The 25367-nt window shown below is 39.1% G+C and overlaps 1 long non-coding RNA gene across 1 annotated transcript in view; it reads right to left on the bottom strand.

The window, feature by feature from the left end:
* Window positions 1-7321: 7321 nt before the first annotated feature.
* The window catches only part of LOC138803813 (uncharacterized), a 54726-nt gene continuing 36680 nt past the window's right edge, over window positions 7322-25367 (bottom strand). The window contains exons 2-3 of the long non-coding RNA XR_011365055.1: window positions 11549-11656; window positions 7322-7410 (exon numbers count right to left, since the gene is read on the bottom strand). This is a non-coding gene — a long non-coding RNA (uncharacterized lncRNA). The remainder of the gene's footprint in view (window positions 7411-11548; window positions 11657-25367) is intronic.

The raw sequence follows: 25367 nt of genomic DNA, 5'->3' as shown, positions 1-25367 counted from the left end.
TCAGCACCACATAAGCAAAAAGAAAAAAGATGGAAGTGGCGCTGTGGCTCAAGTGGTAGAGCGCTAGCCTTGAGCTGAAGAGCTGAGGGACAGCGTACAGGCCCAGAGTTCAGGCCCCATGATCAGAGCCCCCCCCCAAAAAAAAGAAACATAATTTGTATATATGAGTAGCAGGATGTGTTTATTATGTATCTCAATGTATTCTTTCTCAATGTGTTGTGTTTGGAAAATGACTATGACTTTCTTTTCATAACAAACATGCTTTAGGGAGGGTTAAGAGCATAAGAATTCAAAATCAAACTGGCTCAGACCTTAAGCAGGTTATTTATCCTGCCTGAGTTTGCTTTTCCCATCTGTAAAAGCAGAGAAAAAAAATGAAGATAAAGCAAAATAAAGTATGATACAGGAACACACACCTGACATGCAATCAAAGGTAATTATCATCATCATTATGCATGGGATTGAAAAGAAGGTCAGGTGATTCCCAAAGGGAATAGAGAAGATATTAAGTGTCCTATAATCCTACTATCTAAAAGTAGAACAGCTAATCTTTTGTGAAATACAGTTCATGAGTTTCTCTATGTCTGCATTTCTCCCTCCACAGTCCCAACACGTTCATGTACTAAAACATGATTTTATATTCAACTTCCATTTCAAATTCTACTTCATTTCCTCTATTGAGTGGACGAAGTTGTTATGATTCAGGACAGAGAAAATCCTGTTGCCTTTTTTTAATGGCTTCACAGTCTGTAAATCGTGACAGTGTCTTCTCTATTCATTTTATTTCCTTTTCAATTGGAATTGGCAAATCTAAGGAGGATTTAAAAAAAAAACACTGCCAGATAATGGGTGTGACAGTGATCATTCTTCTCATGTTTGACTTTAATGAGAATTTTACCACTAAGCCTAGGGCTAGCCATGGATAATAAATGCATGTTTTATAATGCTCTGACCCTATTTATTGATATTTGATGGAAAGTTTTGTATCAGGAGTGGATGTTAACTTTTATCAAATGTTTTTATAGCATTATCAAGATGATTGCTTATAGTGCTTTTCTCCTATTGATAATAACTTACATTAATTAATTTCCTAGCATTAAATGATTACCGTCTTACTAGAATAAATCCCACCTTGCCATGGTAACACAATGTAACACAATGCTGAATTCTATCATCTATGATGATTGTACATAACCAGATCCCAAATAAAACAGCTATAAGACATATAATCTCTGTGTATGCCCTTTGGATTTGGATTTGAGTTATATTTGTGTTGAAAAGACTAAGTCTATATTTAGTCCATGAGAAGGATAAGAGTACTTTCAAGAAAAATAATACTTGAACAAATTTTTCAGTTTTCAACTCTACATCGTATTTCAGTTTCTAGTTTTCCTAGGGACATTTTCAGATCATTTGCATCGTTTCCCATTCAGAGGTGAAACAGTCAGTCCTGAAGCCCCAGGGTCCTGTAGGTGGTGGCATCAGCGTATTTCCCTCCACACAGAGCTTTGATCTAATAGTTCTCCTCATCCCCTGTGAAAGCGGCTATTCTAACCTCTTTCCTATTCACTAGAAGCTCTAGACTGAGGAATCACTACCCCACAACACCAAAGGAAAACCATCAGCTACAGGAAAGCTGTGCCAAACTAACCTATATAGTTAAGAGTGACTTCAGTTCTGACCTTCATCCCTCCAACTGATGCTTTCACAATGCAGAAAGAAGACTGGATACTGCCTACTTCCCTGGCCTTTCCTGGCCTCCAATCATTGATGCTTTAACCCCAGAGAATTAATTATTTCTTTGAATACCCTTATTACAAGGCCATACCCACAGACTCTACTTTACAGAGAAAACTGAATGAGGGCACATTTGTTTTCATCAAGTTGAATTCATTTAAGTAACTAGTAGTGTCAGGCCAGGATTTGAACCCAAGACAAAATCCCCTGGCCTTCCCACTGCCCCCACCAGCACACACTTGGGGATCTGGGCTCCAGTGATCCCATGTCGCTCTGTGCTAGTCAGCTTTCCACCACTATAATAAGTATCAAGAGAAAAGGTTTATTTAAACTCGGAATTATAGAGGTTTCAGTATGGGATTGGCTGGTTCCGTTGCTCTGGGGAAGGCAACACATCATGATAGGAAATTAGGATGGATCAAAACTGCCCATTTTATGGCCAGTGAGCAAAAAGAGAAAAAATAGGGAGAGAACACTCATTATCCACCACAGGGCATGTCCCCAAGACCTAAAAGCCTCTTGCTATGTATTTCTTCTTAGCTTCTATAATGGCTCAATAACACGATACAGAGACTAAGCTTTATCACATGGGCCTTTGATCCATAGGCCTTGGATAAAAACTATAGCACATTCGGTGTTTCCCGCAGAGTTGGGAACAGTGGCAGTAAGTGACAGAGTTAGGATTCTGTCATCTGCAACCATAAAAGACCCAACTAAAAAAGGCTGTTGAATCCAGCCTTGCCTAATTATAATTCCATTTCATGGCACACTGTTCTGTCCCCTAGGACCTGGATAGCTCAGAAACACCCATAGAGAAGCTCAGGCTCCATAAAAAAGGCAACACACAAAATCAAGTTCCAAGTCCAGAATCATTAAGTGTGTAGGATCTCTGGGCTCTAATGATGTCAGAGAAAAACTACTCTAGAGTGTACAACAAAAGTTAAACCTTAATTATTAGCATATACAAATGGGGAGAACGAACAAACTAAAAAATGGCAAACTGTTCATATTCCTCATGCTTATTGTATGGTCAGTCCTGACTATTTGAATTTTCTCTTTGGATGTTAATTTTCTTAGTTGAAATATCAATCACTGAGCTCATTCAGTATGAAATGTTTGGGATCCCTTGAGGATTAAGAACTGTGGAATGCAACAAAAAATAAAATAAAACTTTTGTAGGGACAAACAGACCCCAAACCTCAGATTCATTTGATGAGAGCAAGAACATGGTTATGAATCTATTATCTACATTTCTATTTCACAGATGGATAATCTGATTCTAGGCAACTTTGCCAAACTGGTTAAATTGGAAGGATACAAATAATAGATTAAGCAATTTCTGGATCCTATGGAGTGGCAGAACCTAAAACCCCCAGGAAAACTCCCTTTGTAATTATTTAGGGGTCTGAATTGGTCTAGATGTCATCTTCTCTGAGTGTGAAAAGCCAGTGCTGAGGAGACACTGAGATGGACCTGGAGTTCTGTCGTCTGTGGTAGAGGTATTTTCATGTTTAGAGTTCTCTGTCTTTGGGGCTGGGAAGGTGGCTCAGTGGTAGAGCGCTTGCCTTGCATGCCTGTGGCCCTGGGTTCAATTCCTCAGCACCACATAAGCAAGAAAAAAAAATGTAGAGTTCTCCGTCTTCTTTTGAGAAGGGAAAATCTCCTCTGTTGAAGGCAATCTACATTTTTTCACAGTTCTCATATAGCTGATGTGGCTAAACACTGTCATTTCCTTTAATGATATTATACATAAAAACAGCAATTGCTTCTAAAATGGCAAAATGCTCTGCTTTTCGCTGCCATGATAACAGCTCTCCTGAAATGCATCCACCTCCCAGCAATGGAAGGTGACCCTTCTCCACCCACCTGAGCATCAGCTGGAAGAGATTCAATACCACAGGATCACTGCTAACTAACAATGCCTCCACCAATTCATGAAACAGTCTTGTTTACTAGATTTACTCATCAAATATACATAACACCCACTTGAAAACTGAACAGCTATTTTTACTTCCTATCTCTAAGTATGAGAATAAATTATTTGCCTGCAAACAAAGTGGAGCTTCACGTGTTACCTGATAGGCTGGAAATTCATTATACAGCAATTTTTTTTTTTCTGTATGAGGGCTTTCTACAATCCTGAGATGTAAATGTTGTCTATATTTTTTAGAAAACATTAATAAACTCAGTTTTGATTTTGCAAATACCTACAAAAAAAGAGGATAAAAACATCTTTTCTTTAAAAAAATATATTAGTCTCCAAGGCCAACACTGTATGCTGATACCAACATTAACTAAGAAGATATACCAGGAAAATAATGAGGTAGTCTTTGCCCTTTAAAAAAAAAATCCCTCACCACAGTATGTTGAAAACAAACTTTACAACTTTGTGGGGGTTAGAGAGAGGAAATGGGGAGGTGAGGAGCAAAGGGATGGTAGGAGAAAAATAAAGGAAGGGGTAACAATGCTCGGTAGGAAATGGACTCATTACCTTGTTCATGTAACTGTAATCCCTCTGTACAGTATTTTTTTTGTGTGAACATACTGTACAGAGGGGTTACAATTACATGGGCAAGATAATGAGTGCATTTCTTATCAAGCATTGCAGCCTCCTCCTTTGTTTACCCTTCACATCTCTTCCCAGCCTCCCCCCCGCCCCCCCACCCAATCTCCCCTCCCCCCTGCACCAAAGTTGTAAAGTTCGTTTTCGACATGACAACTTGTACTTCTTATAGTTGCAACAGCGTATTTTTACAATAAAAAATATATACTAAGAAAAAATCCCTTACCAAACATAATCTTGAAGCTCCAAATTAAATGAATAGTAAAATGGGAGTCTAAACAGTGGGAATTGGGGAGTAGACAGAGAGTTTTCTATGCTCCTGTCTCTATTCCTGTCCTGGGTGATGGGAAACCCCACCGTTTTCCTCCAGCAATAGCCTAGCATTGGAGAGCCTCCTGGAATGAGAGGCCAAGCACTTTGTCTGCATGATGTCTAATTCCTCAAGACAGGTCTACTGAACACACAAGAAAACTGAAGTCAGCTGGCTCAGCCCTTTTTCCAAACCACTCAAAAGTCATAAGGAAAAAAGGCAGTTCCATAGATCAGAGAACTCATAGCTGGGCTGTGATGGAATTACAAACATATTGGATGCTGACAGAAAAATCCTGCTATTCTCTGGCTGATCACACACGTTTGCACAGAACATCTACTCCAACAGATCATTTCACAAAGCAAAACACCAGACATCTTCTTCCCCTAGGCTGAATAAAAGGGCTGCTAGTTCCTTACCTACTGCAACTTTATCTCACGCCACTCTACCCTATTTATAGATAAGATTTATTAAGATAGTCAATGATAAAATTGCAAAATCAATAAACAACCTCTACTTCCTTCAACTCTCCCAAAAATGTCCATCAAAGGCTCAAAGACTACAATGCATTCTTTCAAAGACCATGGCAGGAAAAAGCCCACGACTCCACACAGATGCCACTTTTTTGGCTATTGGCATCCTCCTGTGATCTAAAACCTGTGCTTTCTCATCACTCTGCTCCTCTCTTACCTAACTCTGTATTTGACTTTGCCTCTGTTTTCTCATTTGTAAAATGGCAATGATCAAAATATCTAACTAAGTCCTATGATGGTTGTGAGAATAAAATGTGCTCACTAGCTGTTAAGTCATTTAGCCATTCCCGCCACAACTGTAGTATTATGGTCCCATTCCTCCAGGATGTCCATGATCTTCCTCAGAAAGCCCTGTTCCAGAGCCTGATTTTACAGGAGTCCCCACTTCCTGATCTCACACAGGCTCAAAGCTCATGCTTCCGGCAAAACACTTTTTGGGTACCTCTCAGCATTTCTCTCAGCTCTAAACATCCAAAATTTGCAAGAATGGGGAGCCTTTGTTCTCTGCAAAAAAACATTTTACATGCTGCTGCTTTGTGTATTATTTCTATTTTATGTTCTTTGCTTGCAATAAAGATGGTTTCTGGAAGCTGTAACCCCTGTAGTTCCTAACATATTGCAAATGATCAATAAAATGGGCATCAACTGATAGATTGAAACAAAAGGTTAGTAGGACAGAAGTACAGAAGCACAAAGTGGCACAAAAAAAGCCCTGAGAATGATGAATGATCAATTCAGGACCTTTGGCCAAAGGCCTCTCTCCCTGTTTGTTTGTTTTTTTCCTTGCAGGGTTCCTGGTTTTGCAGGAATCAAAGTCAATAAGATTATAATGTCTTAAGGTCGGCTTGTCTTATGCTTAGAAAGAAGCATACAAAAAAAAAGATCTTTTCAAAGTCTTCTGTTTAAGGAATATATCTTTTATACTTCTTCCCACTATACTATTTTTTTTTCTTGCCCACTGCTAAGAAGTTTGTTACCAATTAAATTTCTTCAAAATCACTTACTTTTTTTTTTTTTTTGTCAGTCATGGGGCCAGAACTCTGGGCCTGGGTGCTGTCCCTCAGCTCTTCAGCTCAATGCTAGTGCTAGCTACCACGTGAGCCACAGCACCACTTCTGACTTTTTCTGTTTATGTGGTGCTGCAGAGTTGAACTCAGGGCCTCATGCATGCGAGGCAAGCACTCTACCACTGAGCCACCTTCCCAGCCCGCAAATCACTTACTTTTAAATACACAGTGTTGTTTTGTTTTGTTTTAATGATGGAAGGGCTTTCAATAGAATGTGAGCATTTCATTTGCTATCCACATCAAGCACTCTTTGTCCTGAGACTACTGTGATAGAATTTTTTCAGTTTTTCCTGGAGTATAAGGTAAAGAGACTCTTTTTTCCATTAGTAAATATATAATTTTCTCTGAAAATGACTGGGTTTTCATGACTAAGGAAATAATTATTTCCTTTAAAGCTAATGAGCAATGGGCTCAGACTGATTTTGAAACACCTTCATGATTGGGAGACACTGAGCAAAAATATTTAACAGTGTCACCACCATGACCCCATTCACAGAGCTAGACGTGCCTTCTTTCCCCCAACTCTCGGTATTGATTGCAAGGACAGTTCCCTCCCAACACACAGACATGTGCATTTCTTCCTCACTCAGACCTAGGGCAGAGGCGGGGAGAATGGCACCCATATTATGGCCTGCATACAGTCCTGCAGATCTTTACATGAATGCATTCAATCTTCATCTGAGCTTCAGTGTATGAGTTAGAGTTAAGTAGAGCAAGATACAAACATATGGATAGCACATTCCTACTCATGTAAATTTACAACCAAATTCCCTATACACATGTATAGATAGATGTTTATGTATAATTGTGGAGACTTGAGACAGGTGTATTATGGATGTATAGTAAACCTTACTTATATATAGTAAACCATATTGTTTATCTCCAGGGCCAGGAGACATAGAAGAAACCTAGGGAATAAAAAAAATCTATTGTCTTCTTACATATTTTTGGACAATTTTCTTTTCATAGAATAACGTGAATGACTTTTTAAAATAAAGAATAAAGTTAAAACTTCTTTGTATAATCACTTAAAGATAATTTTTAAGTAAAGAACGAGAAAATTACTAAGACATCTTTTAGGGCTTTGTGGCTCTTGGGATCATACCTGTCACATTCAGGGGCTCTTTCTTGTGAGAATCCTCAGCAGATCACATGGGATGTTCAAAAAGGACCTTGAGCTTGAAGGAGGAACACCTGTATCTGAGAAAATTTAGAGTAAGCAAAATGTATTACAGGATGGATCCAAAGGAAAAATATGCATTATTTTACTCATACTCTTTAGGATTATTTGATTGCATTCTCTCAGTCCCTTTGAGAAATTTAACAACTCTGTAAGTTGTAGATAAACAATAGCAATGAACATGGAATTGGGTGTTTTCCCTCAAGCTACTTTCCTGATCCTATATTGTTTGGATTTTCTGTTGAGTTGCTTTAAACATCTTCCAATCTTCCCATCAATGGTGAGCTAAATAAAATCTCTAATATATGCTTGTTTTATATTTGAACCAATCATCATGGTTTTTTTAATTGGTCCTGGGCTGGAATTGTAGCTGAGGGGTAGAGCACTGAGGGGTACATACAAAGTCCTGGTAGCTACTCATTTCTAGCCTTCTCTCTTTCACATTGTCTCTCTTGCTTACCCTCCTCTCTCCATGCAGAATCAGAAAGCTGTATTTATAGAATTGTCACTAGCTGTTTCTAGGTAGTTAAAGTAGGATATTCAGCCAGTGTTTGTGGCTCCTGCCTGTAATCCTAGCTACATGGGAGACTAAGATCTAAGGATAAAGGTTCAAAGCCAGTTGGGACAGAAATGTCTGTGGGACTTTTATTTCCAGTTAGCTACTGAAAACCCAGAAGTCAAGGTATTGCTCAAGTAGTAGAGTGCCAGCTTTGAAGGAAAAATAATCTAAGGACTAGTATTCAGGCCCTGAATTCAAGTCCCAATATAGGGCATGAAACAAACAAAGAAAAACTAAGATTTTCATAGATTATTTTTAGTTGTGTGTGTTGTTTAAAGGTTTTGTAAAGAGCATTTGCCATTTCATAAGTCAAAAAGAGCAGAGTTCTGGTACTTTTCAGAATTTGTCAAGTATTTCTTTCTCTCATTAAGTTTTATATCTTTGATCTTGTAAGCACCGGGGCAATAAAGAATTTAATATATCAAGGATCTGTGAACTTTAGCAAAGAATTAATTAAAAGTTGCACCAAGTTCAAAGTCGAATGTTTCTGGTCTGCTGCTGTAGATGTACAGAGGCCGCTGGCGTAGCACAATTGTTACAGAGCTCTGCACACCATCTCCAGGCTGGGTTCCTGCTGTTTCTAGGAGGTCTTTCCCAGGTAGTCCACAGTTGAGGGGCGGGGAAAGGGGAAAGCAAGCTTAAGTCCTTGATATATCCCCTGCTGCCCCACAGAAACCAGGAATGCATCCACCAGTGGCTTTTGGGGGGAATAAACCATTTGGATAGATGTGTTCAATTTGAACTCTGAGGTTTCTTGTTTTGTTTTGTTTTTATTGTGAAAATACCATATAGAGGGATTATAATTACATGGGCAAGATAATGAGTACATTTCCATCAAGCATTGTTGCCTCCTCCTTTGTTTCCCCTTCCCATCCCTTCCCATCTCCTCCCCCACTCCGCCCTCCAGCCCCCCCGCCCCTCCCCCCAGCCAAAGTTCTAAAGTTCATTTTTCGACATAACGACTTGTACATCTCATTGTTGCAATGGGTCCACCTGTATCCCTAGTTAAACAATTCATTTTTGCCCTTCCCCTCCACAAATTATACCAACATCAAATACAGGGAAAACAGGGGTTATACCGTGGGGGAGGGACATACAAAGCAACAAAGAAATAATCTTATAAATATGTTAGAAACAATAGCAAGAAAGAAAAACATTTGAATACTTATCTTGGGGTTCATTTCCCTAACATCAACTTATCTGACCTTTTCCGCTTGACTCATACATATACTAGATATTGCAAATAAGGGAAACCATGGGTCCTATGTTTCTTTGGGCCTGGCTTACTTCAGTTAATATAATTTTTTCCAAGTCTTTCCATTTCCTAACAAATGGGGCAATGTCTTTCTTTCTGATGGAGGCATAGAATTCCATTGTGTATATATAACACATTTTCTTAGCTACCAGCACAACTATTTTTATTGCAGCATTATTTACCATAGCTAAGATATGGAACTCTGAGGTTTCTAAAGGACCACGATGGCTCCCTGCCTCACCTAAACGAAGGAGGCAAAACAGGTGGTAGAACACTGTCCTTTACAGATGAGAGAGCAAGTACATGGGGTTCTGAGCCAGAAATCTCAGGGGCAAGTGTGAACTATATGTCCTAAAATGACCCCCTGTATGTTTCCCACTATGATATACAGGTTATGGGGGTTACTCTGCATAGTACTATTTTAAAATGCTTTAAATTTTGTGTTTAAGATTATAATTAATGTTATGAAATTCAATTTGGAGAAATTCCTCATAGGGAATTTTGTTTAAGTTTAATGATAATCTTCAGGGAGATATCATCCATCTATGAGCTCTATTCCAATTTCTTCTATTCAGGAAAAATCATTACAAAACACCAAACCTCCCTGAGTCTCAGTTTATACCTTCAGAGAGTTAGTTATGAAGGTTCAGAGGAATATTCATATAAATATGAAGCACAGATCTGGCCCCTAAAAATTATTCAATAGGTTATCTATTAATGAGGTCTGAATAGACATTAAATGGGAAACCAAGCCATGCTAACACTATATTAAAAACAAATAACAGACTATCTTTGGCAATTACCAAGCTTCTTTCTCTGTCTTCTTTCTCTGCAGGTCTGTCATATGCTCTCATTGTTTGGGGAGAAACTTTAGGCTTCATTTACCATTGGGGTAACTCTCACTCCTCCACCCAAAGGGGAATTGAGCATGCATCATTAGCACGATGTATACTTGAAAAACACCATTTCTTCCACATCCACTATCTTCTTCCATCATTCACTGCCCTCTGCCTACCTATTTCTCTACAGCTTTTGATGAGTCCTCTCTTTTGAAGATAGACTGATGGCCCATCAACATAGAAATTTTACAGTTCTGGGCTTCCAGAAGAGCAAATGGGCACCAACTATTTATCTATCCATTGCAGTGCTTCTCTCCACCACTGACACTGATGCTGTGGATCATATTGGGTTGGAGGGAGGTGCATTTTTTCACAGTGTCAGCATCCCTATCTCCACCCACTAGGTGCCAGCATCATACTCCCAGTTCCCCTGCTCTTCTCCCGACTTGTGACCATCAGAAAGCAGTTCAGCCAAAGCCAAATGTCTATACTGGAGAACAAAATGGACCTTGGTAGAGACAAGTCTCACATATTTAGGTGCTACTCGAGCAAGGCACTGTGCTAAATTCTTAACTTACACTGCTATTTACAACCCAGTGCCTGGGGAGAGGGGCAGTCATCTGGGGATAATGTACTTGCAGATTCTTGAAATGTGATTCTTACAGTCATGTTAGCTTAGAAACGCCATGCAGGATTTGTGTTCTATGGGACTCCCCTTGAAGACACTGCTCTAACAAGTGTTCCAAGGGGAAGGTAGGAGGGGAACTTGCAGGCAAAAAGAGAAAAGTCATTGCTGCAAATAGACACAGGTCTATTTTTCCCAATAACACTCCCTCCAATCTTCTCCTCTCATCCTTACATAAGGACAGACTTTAGAAATCTAGAAAGACAGTGTGGAAGTTCAGCTGAGAAAGTGACTGCCAACATTTTATTACTCAAGTTGAACTGGTGTACACGTGGGCTCTTAATTAACTGAAGTATTAGTTCTTAAATCATTTGTCAACTCTCTCCATCTTAAGTTATCCAAGAACTCAAAAATGGTGGCAATTAACTCAGAAGATTAGATATCAGTAGAAGAGACTTTTGAAGCGGAATTCAAAAAGGTGCTAGCTATAGGTGAGACTTTTATTAGCATCTTCCTTTTGCCTATAAATACACTTTGTACTAATACAGAAAATAACCCAATTACAGAGCTTGCATTGATATTGGGTCATTTATTGAACGCTGGCAAGTCAAGAGAGAGAAAGAGGCTGCCGTGACCTTGCCAGCTCTGGTTTCCCTGTGTACAACTGCACCCCCTGAGGAGCTGCTCCTTCTTTGGCAGCCACACACAATTATGGTCCTGAAGCTTATTCTTTCTCACACACCCCCAACGCCTGCCCTTGATGTCCTCCAGAGCAATAGCACACAACCTTCTGAGATGACTGTGGGAGGTTTTATGAAACAAAATTCCATAACCAAGGTGGGATGTGAGTTAAAGGATGAGGAAAAAAATGATGGTTTACCTCTAAAGCTCGAGTTTAAAACAGAGATGGGTTTTCTCTTCCATGAGTCTATATGCACTAATCTATCTTCATTTCCAGCAGATGCAGACTTTAAGTTGCCATCAGGAACTAAAGTAGAACATGAATCAGAAACTAGAATGAGTATACCCATTTGCTAAATCCCACAGGAAATACAAATGCTAACTTTCTAATAGAATTGAAAGGTTGTTTTTTTTAATCAGTGAACCAGCTCAGACTGGAACTGAATTTACATCATTTCTTAAACTACTAAATGAAAAAAATAAACCCATCTGCAAAAAAAAGGGGGAACAAGAATTCTCATAGTAACATTGTTCAGAAGTCAAAAACTGATTTAAAAAATTCAAATATCTACCAATTGCTGAAAATATAAACAAAATGTATTCTATCAATAAAATAGAGTGTTAGCCAACAATGAAGAAGCACTGATACATGCTAGCACATTCTGAACTGTAAAAATATTTTATTAAATGAAAATATCACTTATGGTATGGGTCAAGTTATATGAAATATCCCAAAAAGGTAACATATAGAAAGGAAATAGATTCATAGTTGCCCAGTGCTGGGAGGGAACAATGGGGAAAAATGGGCACAAGAGTTTTATTTTTATTCTTAATTCTTAAATGAGCATTAATATCTTTGTGTCTAAAACTTGTTATCTATCTATCTATTTATCATCTATAAAGTTTCTTCCTCACAAACTTCTCTTTCCCCAGTTCTGTGTGATAGTTTTTTTATTGTGAAAATACCGTACAGAGGAGTTACAATTACATGGGCAAGATAACGAGTACATTTCTTATCAAGCATTGTAGCCTTCTCTTTGTTTCCCTTTCCCATCCCTTCACATACTCATCCCCTCCCCCCACCCAATCCTCACCACCACCACCAAAGTTGTAAAGTTCGTTTTTCGACATAATGACTTGTACATCTCATTGTTTCATTGGGTCCACCTGTATCCCTATTTAAACGATATGTTTTTGCCCTTCCCCTCCACAAATTATACCAATATCAAACACAGTGAAAGCAGGGGTTATACCGTGGTGGAGGTACATACAAAGCAACAAAAAAATCATCTTATAAATATGTAGAAACAATTGCATAAAAGAAAAAAAATTTGAATATTTACCTTGGGGTTCATTCCCCTAACATCAACTTATCTGAACTTTTCTTTACAGAGGGGTTACAATTACATGGGCAAGATAATGAGTACATTTCTTATCAAGCATTGTAGCCTCCTCCTTTGTTTCCCCTTCCCATCCCTTCCCATCCTCCCCCCTGTCCCCCCCACCCAATCTTCCCTGGCTTCTCCCCACCAAAGTTGTAAAGTTCGTTTGTTGACATAACAACTTGTACATCTCATTGTTGCAATGGGTCCACCTGTATCCCTAGTTAAACGATTTATTTTTCCCCTGTCCCTCCATAAATTATACCAACATCAAATACAGTGAAAGCAGGGGTTACACTGTGGGGGAGGGACATACAAAGCAACAAAGAAATAATCTTATAAATGTGTTAGAAACAATAGCATGAAAGAAAAAAAAAACATTTGAATACATATCTTAGGGTTCATTTTCCTAACATCACCTTATCTGACCTTTTCTGCTTGACTCAGACATATACTAGTTATTACAAATAAGGGAAACCATGGGAACCTATGTTTCTTTGGGCCTGGCTTACTTCACTTAATATAATTTTTTCCAAGTCTTTCCATTTCCTAACAAATGGGACAATGTCATTCTTTCTGATGGAGGCATAGAATTCCATTGTGTATATATACCACTTTTTCTTGATCCATTCATCTACTGAGGGGCATCTGGGTTGGTTCCATATCTTAGCTATGGTAAATAATGCTGTGATAAACATAGTTATGCTGGTAGCTTTAGTATGGTCTTGTTTGTGATCATTTGGGTAAATGCCCAAAAGTGGGATTGCTGAGTCATAGGGGAGCTCTATGTGGAGTCTTTTGAAGAACCTCCATACTGCTTTCCAAAGTAGTTGAACAAGTTTACACTCCCACCAACAATGTAGTAAGGTTCCCTTCTGCCCACATTCCCTCCAGCATCTGTTGTTATTAGAGTTCTTGATTATAGCCATTCTAACTGGGGTGAGGTGGTATCGCAGTGATGTTTTGATTTGCATTTCTTTTATGGCTAGAGAGGTTGAGCATTTCTTCGTGTGTCTATTGGCCATCCTTCTTTCCTCTTCAGAGAAGTTTCTCTTTAAATCTTTAGCCCACTTATTTATTTGGCAGTTGTTTCTTTGAAGATTTGTTGTTGGGGGATTTAATTTTTTGAGTTCCAGGTATATTTTAGATATGATACCCTTGTCTGTTGTATGGCTAGTAAGGGTCTTCTCCCAATCCATGGGCTTTCTATTGATCTTGCTAGCTATGTCCTTTGCCATGCAGAAGCTCTGCAGCTTCATGCAATCCCATTTGTCCAACCTTTCTTTGATTTCTTGTGTTTCTGGGTCTCTATTAAGAAAATTCCGGCCTGTGCCAAGGAGACCTAGGGTTTCTCCTATTCCATCCTGTAATGTTTTCAGAGTGTCTGCTTTGACTCCGAGGTCTTTGTTGGAGTTGATTTTTGTGCAGGGTGATATATAAGGATCTAGTTTTAGTTTTCTACAAGTAGTTAACCAATTTTGCCAGTACCATTTACTGAAGAGGCTGTCTTTCTTCCATTCTATTTTTTTAGCTCCCTTATCAAAGATTAGATGGCTATAGGTCTGTAGGTTCATTTCTGGGTTTTCAATTCTATTCCATTGGTCCTGAGGTCTGTTCTTGAGCCAGTACCAAGCTGTTTTGATTACTATGGCTTTGTAGTAGAGTTTGAAATTTGATATTGATATTCCTCTAGCACTGTTCTTTCTGTTGAGGATCATATTGTTCCAAATGAATTTTTGAATTGCCTCTTCTATTTCCTTGAAGAATGAGGTTGGAATATTGATAGGTATCACATTGAATTTGTAGATAGTCTTGGGAAGGATTGCCATTTTCACGATGTTGATCTTTCCAATTCAGGAGCATGGGAGTTTTTGCCACTTTCTAAGTTCTGTTTTGATTTCCTTTTTCAGGTTTTTAACGTTTGCATCATAGAGGTCCTTCACTTTTTTTGGTTAAGTTAATTCCTAGGTATTTTATTTTTTGTGGGGCTCTTACAAATGGAGCTGCTTTCCTAATTTCAGCCACACTTTTCTCATTGTTGGTATACAGAAAAGCCATTGATTTTTGAGGGTTAACTTTATGCCCTGCTACTTTGCCAAAGTTTTGAATCACCTTGAGTAATTTGGGATGGAGTCCATGGGATTCTTTAAATACAAGATCATGTCATCTGCAAAGAGAGAGAGTTTTACTTCATCCTTCCCTATTTGGATCCCTTTTATTTTGCATCTTGTCTTATTGCTGTACTAGGCATTCTAATACTAGATTGAAGAGAAGTGGAGACAGTGGACATCCTTGTCTCATTCCTGAGTTTAGAGGAAATGGCTTTAGTTTTTCACCATTAAGTATAATGCTGGCTGTAGGTTTGTCATATACAGCCTTTATTGTATTGAGGAATGTTTCATGGATTCCTAATATTTCCATAACCTTCATCATAAAGGGGTGTTGGATTTTTTCTGCATCTATTGAGATAACCATGTGGTTCTTATCCTTGCTCTTGTTGATGTGGTGAATTATGTTAATTGATTTGCATATATTGAACCAGCTTTACCTCCCTGAAATGAATCCTGTTTGATCGTGGTGTATGATTTTTTGGATGAATTGTTGAAGTCGATTGGCCAAAATTTTGTTGAGAAGTTTTGCATCAATGTTCATCAAAGAAATGGGTCTATAGTTCTCTTTCTTTGATGAGTCCCTGCCTGGTTTTGGGATGTGGGTTATGGTGCCTTCATCATAGAATGAGTTCAGTAGTTAACTTTTTCTTTTAATTTCATTGAAGAGTTGGAGGAGTATTGGTGTGAGCTCTGCTGTGAAGGCCTTGTAGAATTCCACTGTAAAACCATCTGGTCCTGGGCTTTTCTTAGATGGAGGTCTCTTATTGCTGTTTCTATTTCAATGCTTGACATGGGCCTGTTAAGATGATTTAACTCATCTTGGTTTAGTTTCGGCATGTTATTTGCTAGGAAAAGTCCATTTCTGCCAAGTTCTCAAACTTATTAGCATAAAGGTTTGAGAAGTATTCCCTTATAATGCTTTGAATCTTAGTTGTTTCTATGGTGATGTTTCCATTCTCATCTCTGAGTTTATTTAGTTGGGTGTGTTCTCTTCTTTTTCTGGTAAGATTTGCTAAGGGTCTGTCAATTTTGTTAATTTTTTTGAAGAACCAACTCTTTGTTTTGTTGTTTCTTTCTATGGTTTTTTTGGATTCCAATTCATTTAATTCTGATTAATTTTGATTATTTCTTTTCATCTACTGGATTGGGGTTTATCTTGCTGCTGTTTTTCAAGGAGGCTCAGATGTCTCATTAAATTGTTGGTTTCAGATCTCTCCAATTTGTTGATGTAGGAACTCAGAGCTATAAACTTGCCCCTGAGTACTGCCTTTGCTGTGTCCCAGAGGAGCTGGTAGTTTGTGTGTTCATTTTTGTTGAATATTATGAACACTTGAATTTTGTTTCTAATCTCTTCCATGACCCACTGGTGGTTCAACAGTGTGTTGTTCAGCCTCCATGTGTTACAGGACTTTCTTTGGTGGCTTTTGGTGCTGAGTTCTAATTTTATTCCCTTGTGGTCTGAGAAAATGCAAGGTATAACTTCAATGTTTCTGAATTTGGACAAGTTTGTTTTGTGACCTAAAATGTGGTCTATTTTGGAAAATGTTCCATGTGCTGCTGGGTGAAATATTCGGTAGATATCTGCTAACTCTAGTTGATCTATGCAGTTGGTTTAGGTCTGTGGTTTCTCTGTTGAGTTTTTGCCGAGTTGATCTATCTAGTGGGGATAGTGGTGTGTTAAAGTCCCCAACAATTAATGTCTTTGGATCTATGTGAGATTTGAGAGAAAGTAGTGTTTCTTGGATAAATTTGGTGCTCCGTTGTTTGGCCAATAGAGATTTAGAATTGTAATACCCTCCTGAAGGAGAGATCCCTTCTTTATCTCTTCTAACTAATTTTAATTTGAATTCTATTTTATCTGACATTAGGATTTCAACTCCTGCCTGTTTATGGGGACCATTTGCTTGGTAGATTTTGTTCCAGCCTTTCACTTTCAAAATGTGTCTGTTTTTATGGGCAAGGTGTGACTCCTGAAGGCAGCAGATAGAAGGATCTTGCTTTTTAATCCAACTGGACAGTCTATGTCACTTAATTGGAGAGTTAAGTCTGTTAATGTTAAGAGATAGGACTGAGAGGTATTTTGGAGTTCCTGCCATTTTATCCACCTTCTTGGGGGCTGTGGCAACTGGGTTATTCCTATGGCTCTTGGATTCTCAGTTTGGGTGCGGTTTCTTGGCCTTTATTGTGGTCTTGTAGGTTTTCTATGTGTAGGACATCTTTAAGTATCTTTTGTAGGACTGGTTTGGCGGAGATATATTGTTTCAATTTTTCTTTGCTATGGAAGGTTTTTATTTGACCTTTGTTATGAAGGACAGTTTAGCTGGGTTGATAGTTTTTTGTCTTTAGGGCATGGCATACATCATTTCAGGCTCTTCTTACTTTGATTGTCTCTGCTGAGAAATCTGAGGTGATTCTAATTGGTTTCCCTTTATAGGTGATTGATCTTTTCTCCTTGACAGCTTTAAGGATCTTTTCCTTGGTCTGAATTGATCCTGTGTGGATTATAATGTGACAGTGGGATGTCCTGTTCTGGTCTGGTCTATTTGGACCATCTCTGCTAGGATCCTGTTAAACAAATTTCCTAGACCATTAACTTCTTTCTCTAGGTGCTCCTCTACACCCATTATCCTCAGATTAGGCCTTCTGATGGTGTCTTCCAAGTGTTGAATAGATCTATCATATTTCTTGGATTTGTCTTGGATGGTTGTATGTTCTTTCTCTATAATATCTAGGCTGTCTTCAATCCCCGAGATTCAATCTTCTGCACGGTCTAACCTACTGTCAAGACTTTCTACTTTGTCTTTTATTTCTTTTCCTTCTAATTGGTTGGCTTTGATGGCTTCAAATTCTTTGTTGGAGCTTTGTTTTAGATCTTGTATGAACTTCTTTACTTCCTTAATTTGGTGTTCAGTGTTTATTCTCAAATCACTTAGTTGATTGGTTATGGTTTCCTTGGGCTGCTATTCCTTCTGTTGGGCTCCATTCAGCATTCCCTTTGTGGTCTCCCTGAATTCTTTCAGCTCTCTGTTTATGGATTCCATGAATGCCTCTATTGATCTTTGTCTATTCTCATCCCGCTCTCTCAATTCCTGTATTACTCTTTAATTAGCTTCCTCACGTTCATGCAATTCCTGTAGTTCTCTTTGAGTGTTCTCAGCCTGCTCACGCCATTCCTGACTTTCTCTTTGTCTGTTCTCAGCCAGCTCATGAAATTCCTGTCTATCTCTTTGACTGATCTCAGCCTGCTCACACAATTCCTGTCTATCTCTTTGACTGATACAACAGTTTTTATAGGTGAGGAAAATACCTTAGAATTACATTGTGGCAATGCTCACACAACTCCAAATTTACTTTTAAAAAAATCAATTAATTATTTAATACATAAGATTCAGAGAGTCTTTTTTGAAGTTACAGATTTCATCACCTATTTGCAAATGTGTAGCCATGGTACATTGTATCTGCACATTGATTCTATGAATGCCAGCCATACATAAGACACATTGCAGAGGCAGCTAACAAGAGTTTCCTCCAGGGTGGGATAGGGCAGAGTGGGAAGGAGTGGGGGAGGTGGGGGAGGGAAGGGATAGTGGGACAACAACAAGGAAGGGAAGGGGTAATAATGATTGACAAATAATGTACTTATTGCCTTACTCACATAACCCCTCTGTACAGCATCTTTACATTAAAATTTAAAAATAAAAGTTTCCTCCAAAGGACTCATCTTCTGGCAAGATGTCTGTCCCTCCCACTGCCAAAGTAGACATTTTAAGCAATACCAGGCTATCATAATAATTCTCATGTCTGGTTTCCACCCTTGATTGAGTGTAGAACCTAAATCCAGCCAATTCTAGTCCTGTCCTATGTTTTTGTTTATTAAAATATAGCTTCATTATCTTTGAGTACAAAGGAGTTGCCATTCAAAGCAGTCTATTAATATAGTGAATATTGATCAATGTCAGCTCTTTCAACATTCTCACCTACCTCTCCCAATCCATATACCCTTCCCTTACTTATCTTAAATTTAGGTTATGTATAGAACCTTTTGCAATTTAGCATAGCAGTTCACCTGTATGATGCATCTTGGTCTGTGTCACCACTTCAGCATCTTCACCCCCCCTTCTATCCACCCCTTCCCTTACATTTCTCAATTTTGTGGTATATACAATGAATTCTTGCATGAATTCTCCCATTTCCCCGGTTCATCCTTCTACCCCTCTCCTTTTGGCCCCACTGTCCCCTCTTGCAAGTACCCATTTCCTGATAGTTTGTTGGCCTTTGACTTCATCTTTGTAAAGAATTATACTATTTGTGCTCTCCATAGAGACTATTACACTTTAGTTAACTAATTTCTAACCCCTTGCTTACCACCCAGAGTGTTTAATTATAGATTAAAGGCACATTCTAGCTACCACAAGTGAGGGGAAACCATGCAACCTATGTTTCTCTGAGCCTGGCTTACTTCACTTAACATAATTTTTCTAAGATTTCCATTTCCTTACAAATGATACAATATCATTCTGATGTATGAGTTGAATTCCATTACATAATATATAGTCATATATAATCATATATGTACCATAATTTCTTGATCCATACATCCATTGAGAAGCATCTATACATCAGACAAGGGTCTAATATCCAAAATATACTTACAACTCAAAAATTACCCCTACCAAAATAAACTCCAAAGAAACAACAACCCAATTAATAAATGAGCTAATAACATAAAGAGAAAATTCCCAGAAGTAAAACTAGCCAAAAGACACATGAAGAAATGTCAACATCTCTGGACATAAAGGAAATGCAAACCAAAACAACAATGAGATTCTAACTCAACCATTAGAATAGCCAAAGGGGGACTCATACTCCCACCATGTTGGTAGGAATGTAAACTTGTTCAACTACTTTGGAAAGCAGTATGAAGGTTCATCCAAAAACTAAACATAGATCTATCCTATTACCCAGCAATTCTAGCACAATTTATCCAATAGACCACAAACAACACCACACTAAAGCAACCAACACAACCATGTTTGTTGCAGTATTGTTTCTTTTTATTGGAAACTAGAAGAGTTCTTTTTTCCTCTAATCCCAAAGCTGGAATATATGAGTTCAGATCTACAAGGTGCCATTTCCCCTATCTCATACTGAAAGTCTATTTGCAGTTAGAAACTGAAGCAAGCCAGAGAGGAAAAACTGCATGAATCTCAAGAGAACAGAGCTGAGTGCCTCCAGGAAACACATTGTCCCTCAAACCAGTTCTGCCTCTGCCTTCCCTGAAATGTAGTCACATTTGCCAACAAATTCCTTCTAAACTTCTGTTAGTTTAATCTAGGATTCTGTTTCTAATAACTAATACACCAGAGCAAAGACACAGGTTCAAACTGACCTTGGGAAGCTTGCTTGATTAATTGCTCTCACCAGATGCACCACTTTAGCCCAAGCCATTGGAGGGTCAAGGTTTTCATGTGCCAACTGCATGGCTGGCATCCATCCCTCACCACACTCATATGCTATGGGTCAGGTCACAAACATTTTATGTAAAAGGGTTAGAGAAAATGTTGTTGTCAGCTGTAGTCATTACCACAATGTCTCAATTCCACAAAACTACCATAGTTGACACAAAAATCTTAGCAGGGCTGTATGGTAGTAAAATATTATTTACATAACAGATGTTGGGCTATATTTGATTCCTCAAGTCTTAGTTTACCATTCCCTCTCTGTATGATTCTATTTATTTGTTTATTTAACCTCAGACGTTTCTGGAATTAGATCAGTCATAAATTAAGTGCACTTTATCACTGTGGGTTGGTGATTTGCTCATTTTGATTTATCTATTATTTTTAGTAATATAATGAATAGTAGTGAAATCACTATCCCAAGACATGGAATATAATTAACAAAACTGACATAGAGCTGGTGAACTAGCAGATGTCACTTTCTAGGCAAAGAAAATAGTATGACCTTTGGCATGAATGCAGTAACATCATTGTTCACTTTTGAATATGGTGTGGCTATGTACAATGAAGAATGGAAAACTATTAGAATATAAACAATGAGTCCAGATTATCAACTTTCTTGTGTAAACATTCAGATAGTTATACCAAATAGCTTGATCTAAGTGTAGGTGTATTTCAATGTACATGCACACACAAACACACACATATACATATAATCAGATTATTCACTGGAGAAGTAGTGAGAGGCCAGCCCAACAATAAAACCTCTTAGAGGTCCTATTTCTCCATAGGAGAAGTAGTAAGTAAAGAAATTTAGACAAGTTAATGCATTCAGTTGTAGGCTAACTCACTCTCAAATTTTAATGGATCCTGGAAACTGATGGATGTCGGGCAAGCCTTTGTATGAGTAAGACCTGAGCAGGGAACCACTCTAAGCACTAAGGAAGCAGTAAGGATGTTGACTTCAGCCAGACTTGGAGATGAGCTTTCCTAAGGATCCTGAATAAAAAAGGGTAGGAAGGGCAGAAAAGGTGGTTCCATGGTAAAGTGCTTACCTCACATGCATGAGGTCCTGGATTCGATTCCTCAGCACAACATAAGCAGAAAGAAAATGTCAGAAGTGGCACTGTGGCTCTAGTGGTAGAGCACTAGCCTTGAGCTAAAGAGATAAGGGACAGTGCCTAGGCCCAGAGTTCAGGCCCCACAACCAACCCCCCCAAAAAAGGGGGGGCCAGGAAGAAAGTATTGCCCCTCTGTTGGAACAAGAGGATGCAAGTATTTTTGTGGATGTTGGTTTTCCCAGCTGAGGTAGTCCCTGTCCCTTTGCAATTAGATGAGACTCTGTGACTCATACTGCCCAGTGAGAAGTAAGTAGAATTGACATTTGTCATTTCCAGATAGAAAGTTTGAACGTTGATGATCCATTCAACCTCCTTCTTCATCCCACTAGGATGACTGGAGATGCATTGTTAATTTAGATTAGCGTTCTGTTAGCCTGACTGTACCAATAATTACTCTTTTAGAAACTTCTCTGAAGAAGAAAGAAGGATGGCCAATAGACACATGAAGAAATGTTCAACATCCCTAGCCATAAAAGAAATGCAAATCAAAACAACATTGAGATATCACCTCACTCCAGTTAGAACGGCAAAAATCAAGAACTCTAACAACAACAGATGCTGGAGGGGATGTGGACAAAAAGGAACCTTACTTCATTGTTGGTGGGAATGTAAACTTGTTCAACCACTTTGGAAAGCAGTATGGAGGTTCTTCAAAAGACTTCACATAGAACTCCCCTATGACCCAGCAATCCCACTTTTGGGCATTTACCCAAATGTTTACAAACAAGATCACACTAAAGCTACTAGCACAACTATGTTTATTGCAGCATTATTTACCATAGCTAAGATATGGAACCAACCCAGATGCCCCTCAGTAGATGAATGGATCAAGAAAATGTGGTATATATACACAATGGAATTCTATGCCTCCATCAGAAAGAATGACATTGCCCCATTTGTTAGGAAATGGAAAGGCTTGGAAAAAATTATATTAAGTGAAGTAAGCCAGGCCCAAAGAAGCATAGGTCCCATGGTTTCCCTTATTTGTAATATCTAGTATATGTATGAGTCAAGCGGAAAAGGTCAGATAATGTGATGTCAGGAAAATGAACCCTTAGATGTGTATTTTAAGGTTTTTTTCTTTCATGCATGTGTTTCTAACACATTTATAAGATTATCTCTTTGTTGCTTTGTATGTCCCTCCCCCACAGTATAACCCCTGCTTTAACTATATTTGATGTCAGTATAACTTGTGGAGGAGATGGGGAAAATCCAGTTGTTTAAGGATACAGGTGGACCTGTTGCAACAATGAGAAGTACAAGTTGTCATGTCTAAAACGAGCTCTACAACGTCAGTGCGGGGGGGGCGGGGAAGGGGGGGGAAGGAGAAGGATTGGGATTGGGGGGTAGGGGGGAGGCTGGGAAGGGATGTGAAGGGTAAACACAGGAGGAGGCTGCAATGCTTGGTAAGAAATGTACGCATTATCCTGCCCATGTAATTGTAACTCCTCTGTACAGTATGTTCACAAATAAAATAAAATTTAAAAAAAAATTACTCTTTTGACTCATATCAGATATGAAGTATGGCAGAAATAATCCTTTTGGGGATATTTTGTGAGACATGAACTTTGCTTTCTTTTTGAGTAGAGAATAACCAAGATTGTACTCAACCAACTACTGATAGAAGGCCAAATTCAGACTAAATAAAGTTTTATTGGAACACAGCCATGAGCATTAATTTGTACACGTCTGTGGCTGCTTGAACCAAACAAGGGAAGGTATTGAATAACTACAACAGAGACCATGTAGTCCATATGACCTAAAATAGTCATTCTTTTGCTCTTCAATGATTTAAAGACCCCTCACTCAGACAATCCTAACTGAAACACTGTTTGAACCAGAAGGCCAGGTGGGATGAGCCCCATCAGTTGGGGAACTTGCTGAAGGCTCAGTGTGACTCCTTCCAATAATTAGGCCAGGCTTTTAAGGCCTTCAGCCCACTATAAAAGAACTAGTAAAAGGTAAAGATATTTTTTGATGAGGGAGAAGTCTGGGGGTGGAGGTGGGGTCCTCCAGGGTTCCCTGAAATTGCTTCAAGCACAAAAAGGCAGATGGCTGCTTTCTTTACTTCTGTAGTCACAAGCCATCCTAAGGATAAGCTACTAATAGCTGTTGTTCAAAATCCCACCAAACTGCCAGGCACTGGTGGCTCACACCTGTAATCCTAGATATTCAGGAGGCTGAAATCTGGGAATCGTGGTTCAAAGCCAGCCCAGGTGGGAAAGTCCGTGAGACTCTTCTCTCTAACTACCAGAAAACTGGAAGTGGCACTGTGGTTTAAGTGGTAGAACACTCACCTTGAGCTGATAAGCTCAGGGACAGTACCCAGGCCCAGAATTCAAGCCCCACAACCAAAAAAAAATTTAAAAAAACACAAAATCACAATCTTCCCTCCAAAATCATTGCATTGTTCCTAAGAGTTTTGACCATCAACAGTATAGCCCAGAACCAGGAAGTAAACCAAAAGGACTTCAGGGAAGCAAAAACATAAATATTACCAATTCCTAAAACAGAGGTTAAGAGTTCACATCTATACAGTTTGTTTACATATAATTCTAATTTAAGGATCAATCTTATAAGACCTAATCAAAACACATTCATTAACTACACCCATTCATTTATCATATATGCAGTTCTGCATTCATTCATTCAGTCCAGTAAAATGTATCCATTGATGCTGTATTTTAAAACACCACTCAATGCATATGGAATAGTTTACAATCTATTTGAGCCAGCTTCTGTGGGAAACACAAAAGTAAATGAGACTGTGGCCCAACTCCCAAGATAATGGTGGTCTATTGGAAACACAGAAAGGGCAACTTCTGACCCTGACTCAAAGCAAGACAGAAAGGTTGTTTATAATCAAGGGGGAAAGAGTTCCATGGGAAAGTAGAGAAGGAATGAGTCTCATTTATAGATCAGAGCAGAGTCTCGCCAGGCAGATACCCTCTCAGCTCAGGAGCAAAAAGAAGGGGGAACAGGTGGAAGAGCAGGAAGGCATTTGGTGCATCCTCCAGATAGGATCATCCTCTGAGCTCAAAACCTCTTCCTCCTCACTTACAGCAGTGATCTTCTGAACTATAAACTACCTAAATTACCCTGATGCTTCAAATCCTTCAGTGGTTCTCTGTGTCAGTGAGTTCAGTCCAAGCTCTGCAGCCTTAAGGACCTGTGAGGTGCCACTCCTTCTGGTCTGTGGTCAGCAAACATGCACTGGTTCACTGGCTGGGCACAGGGATCCTTCAGCTCTCCTCCATGACCTCTTCACTCTAGCTTTGAGCCTTGGGGCTCATAAGAAGCAGTAGGATGAAGCTTCCTGCCCTGGATAAGCCCCCACAGCATCAATGACTCTACAATGTAGCACGTCCATGTTCAGACCGTTAACATCTAGGGTTCAGGATTGTTTTCTCTGTCAATTCATGAGTTAGAGAGCAGGAAAGTGTTTAAAGTAGACAGAGCAGGGTTATTTGAAAGCAAAATAGATTCCATGTGCAGGGAGGGATTCCAGAGCTGGGTGTCTCCAGTCTTTCTTCTTGTCCTCACTATGGTCCTGTGCCTCCTCTCTCTTAGGGCATGCTCCTAGTCTGATTGGTCAAGGGCTGGACATGTGCTGAGGGGAGTCTCCTGATTGGTTTCCTCATCTCAGAGTTCTGAGTGTGGAAATTTCCCTGTGATTGGAAACCCATCCTTGCAAATGACTACAGAATGGGCTCCTGATTGGCTGGAGGCTAGGAGGTCACTCACTATGCTCCAGCCTCAAAGGGGCCAGAGTCCATGACTGGGTTGCTCTGTATCAATCCTCCTCTCTGCCATGTTGGAGCTGATCCCAGTCACAATTTTTTACCTAATCAACCAGGGAGACATCAGCCTCTGTGCTCCCAAACCTCTTTTTTGAAGACAAAATAAAAGACTTTATACATTCCATATATTTAAATCTGGGGCACA

This window comes from Dipodomys merriami, unplaced genomic scaffold (genome assembly GCF_024711535.1).
Source record: "Dipodomys merriami isolate MVZ:Mamm:240054 unplaced genomic scaffold, mDipMer1.0.p SCAF_35, whole genome shotgun sequence".
In the NCBI taxonomy this organism is placed as follows: Eukaryota; Metazoa; Chordata; class Mammalia; order Rodentia; family Heteromyidae; genus Dipodomys; species Dipodomys merriami.
This window is presented reverse-complemented; position numbering and strand designations above follow the sequence as displayed.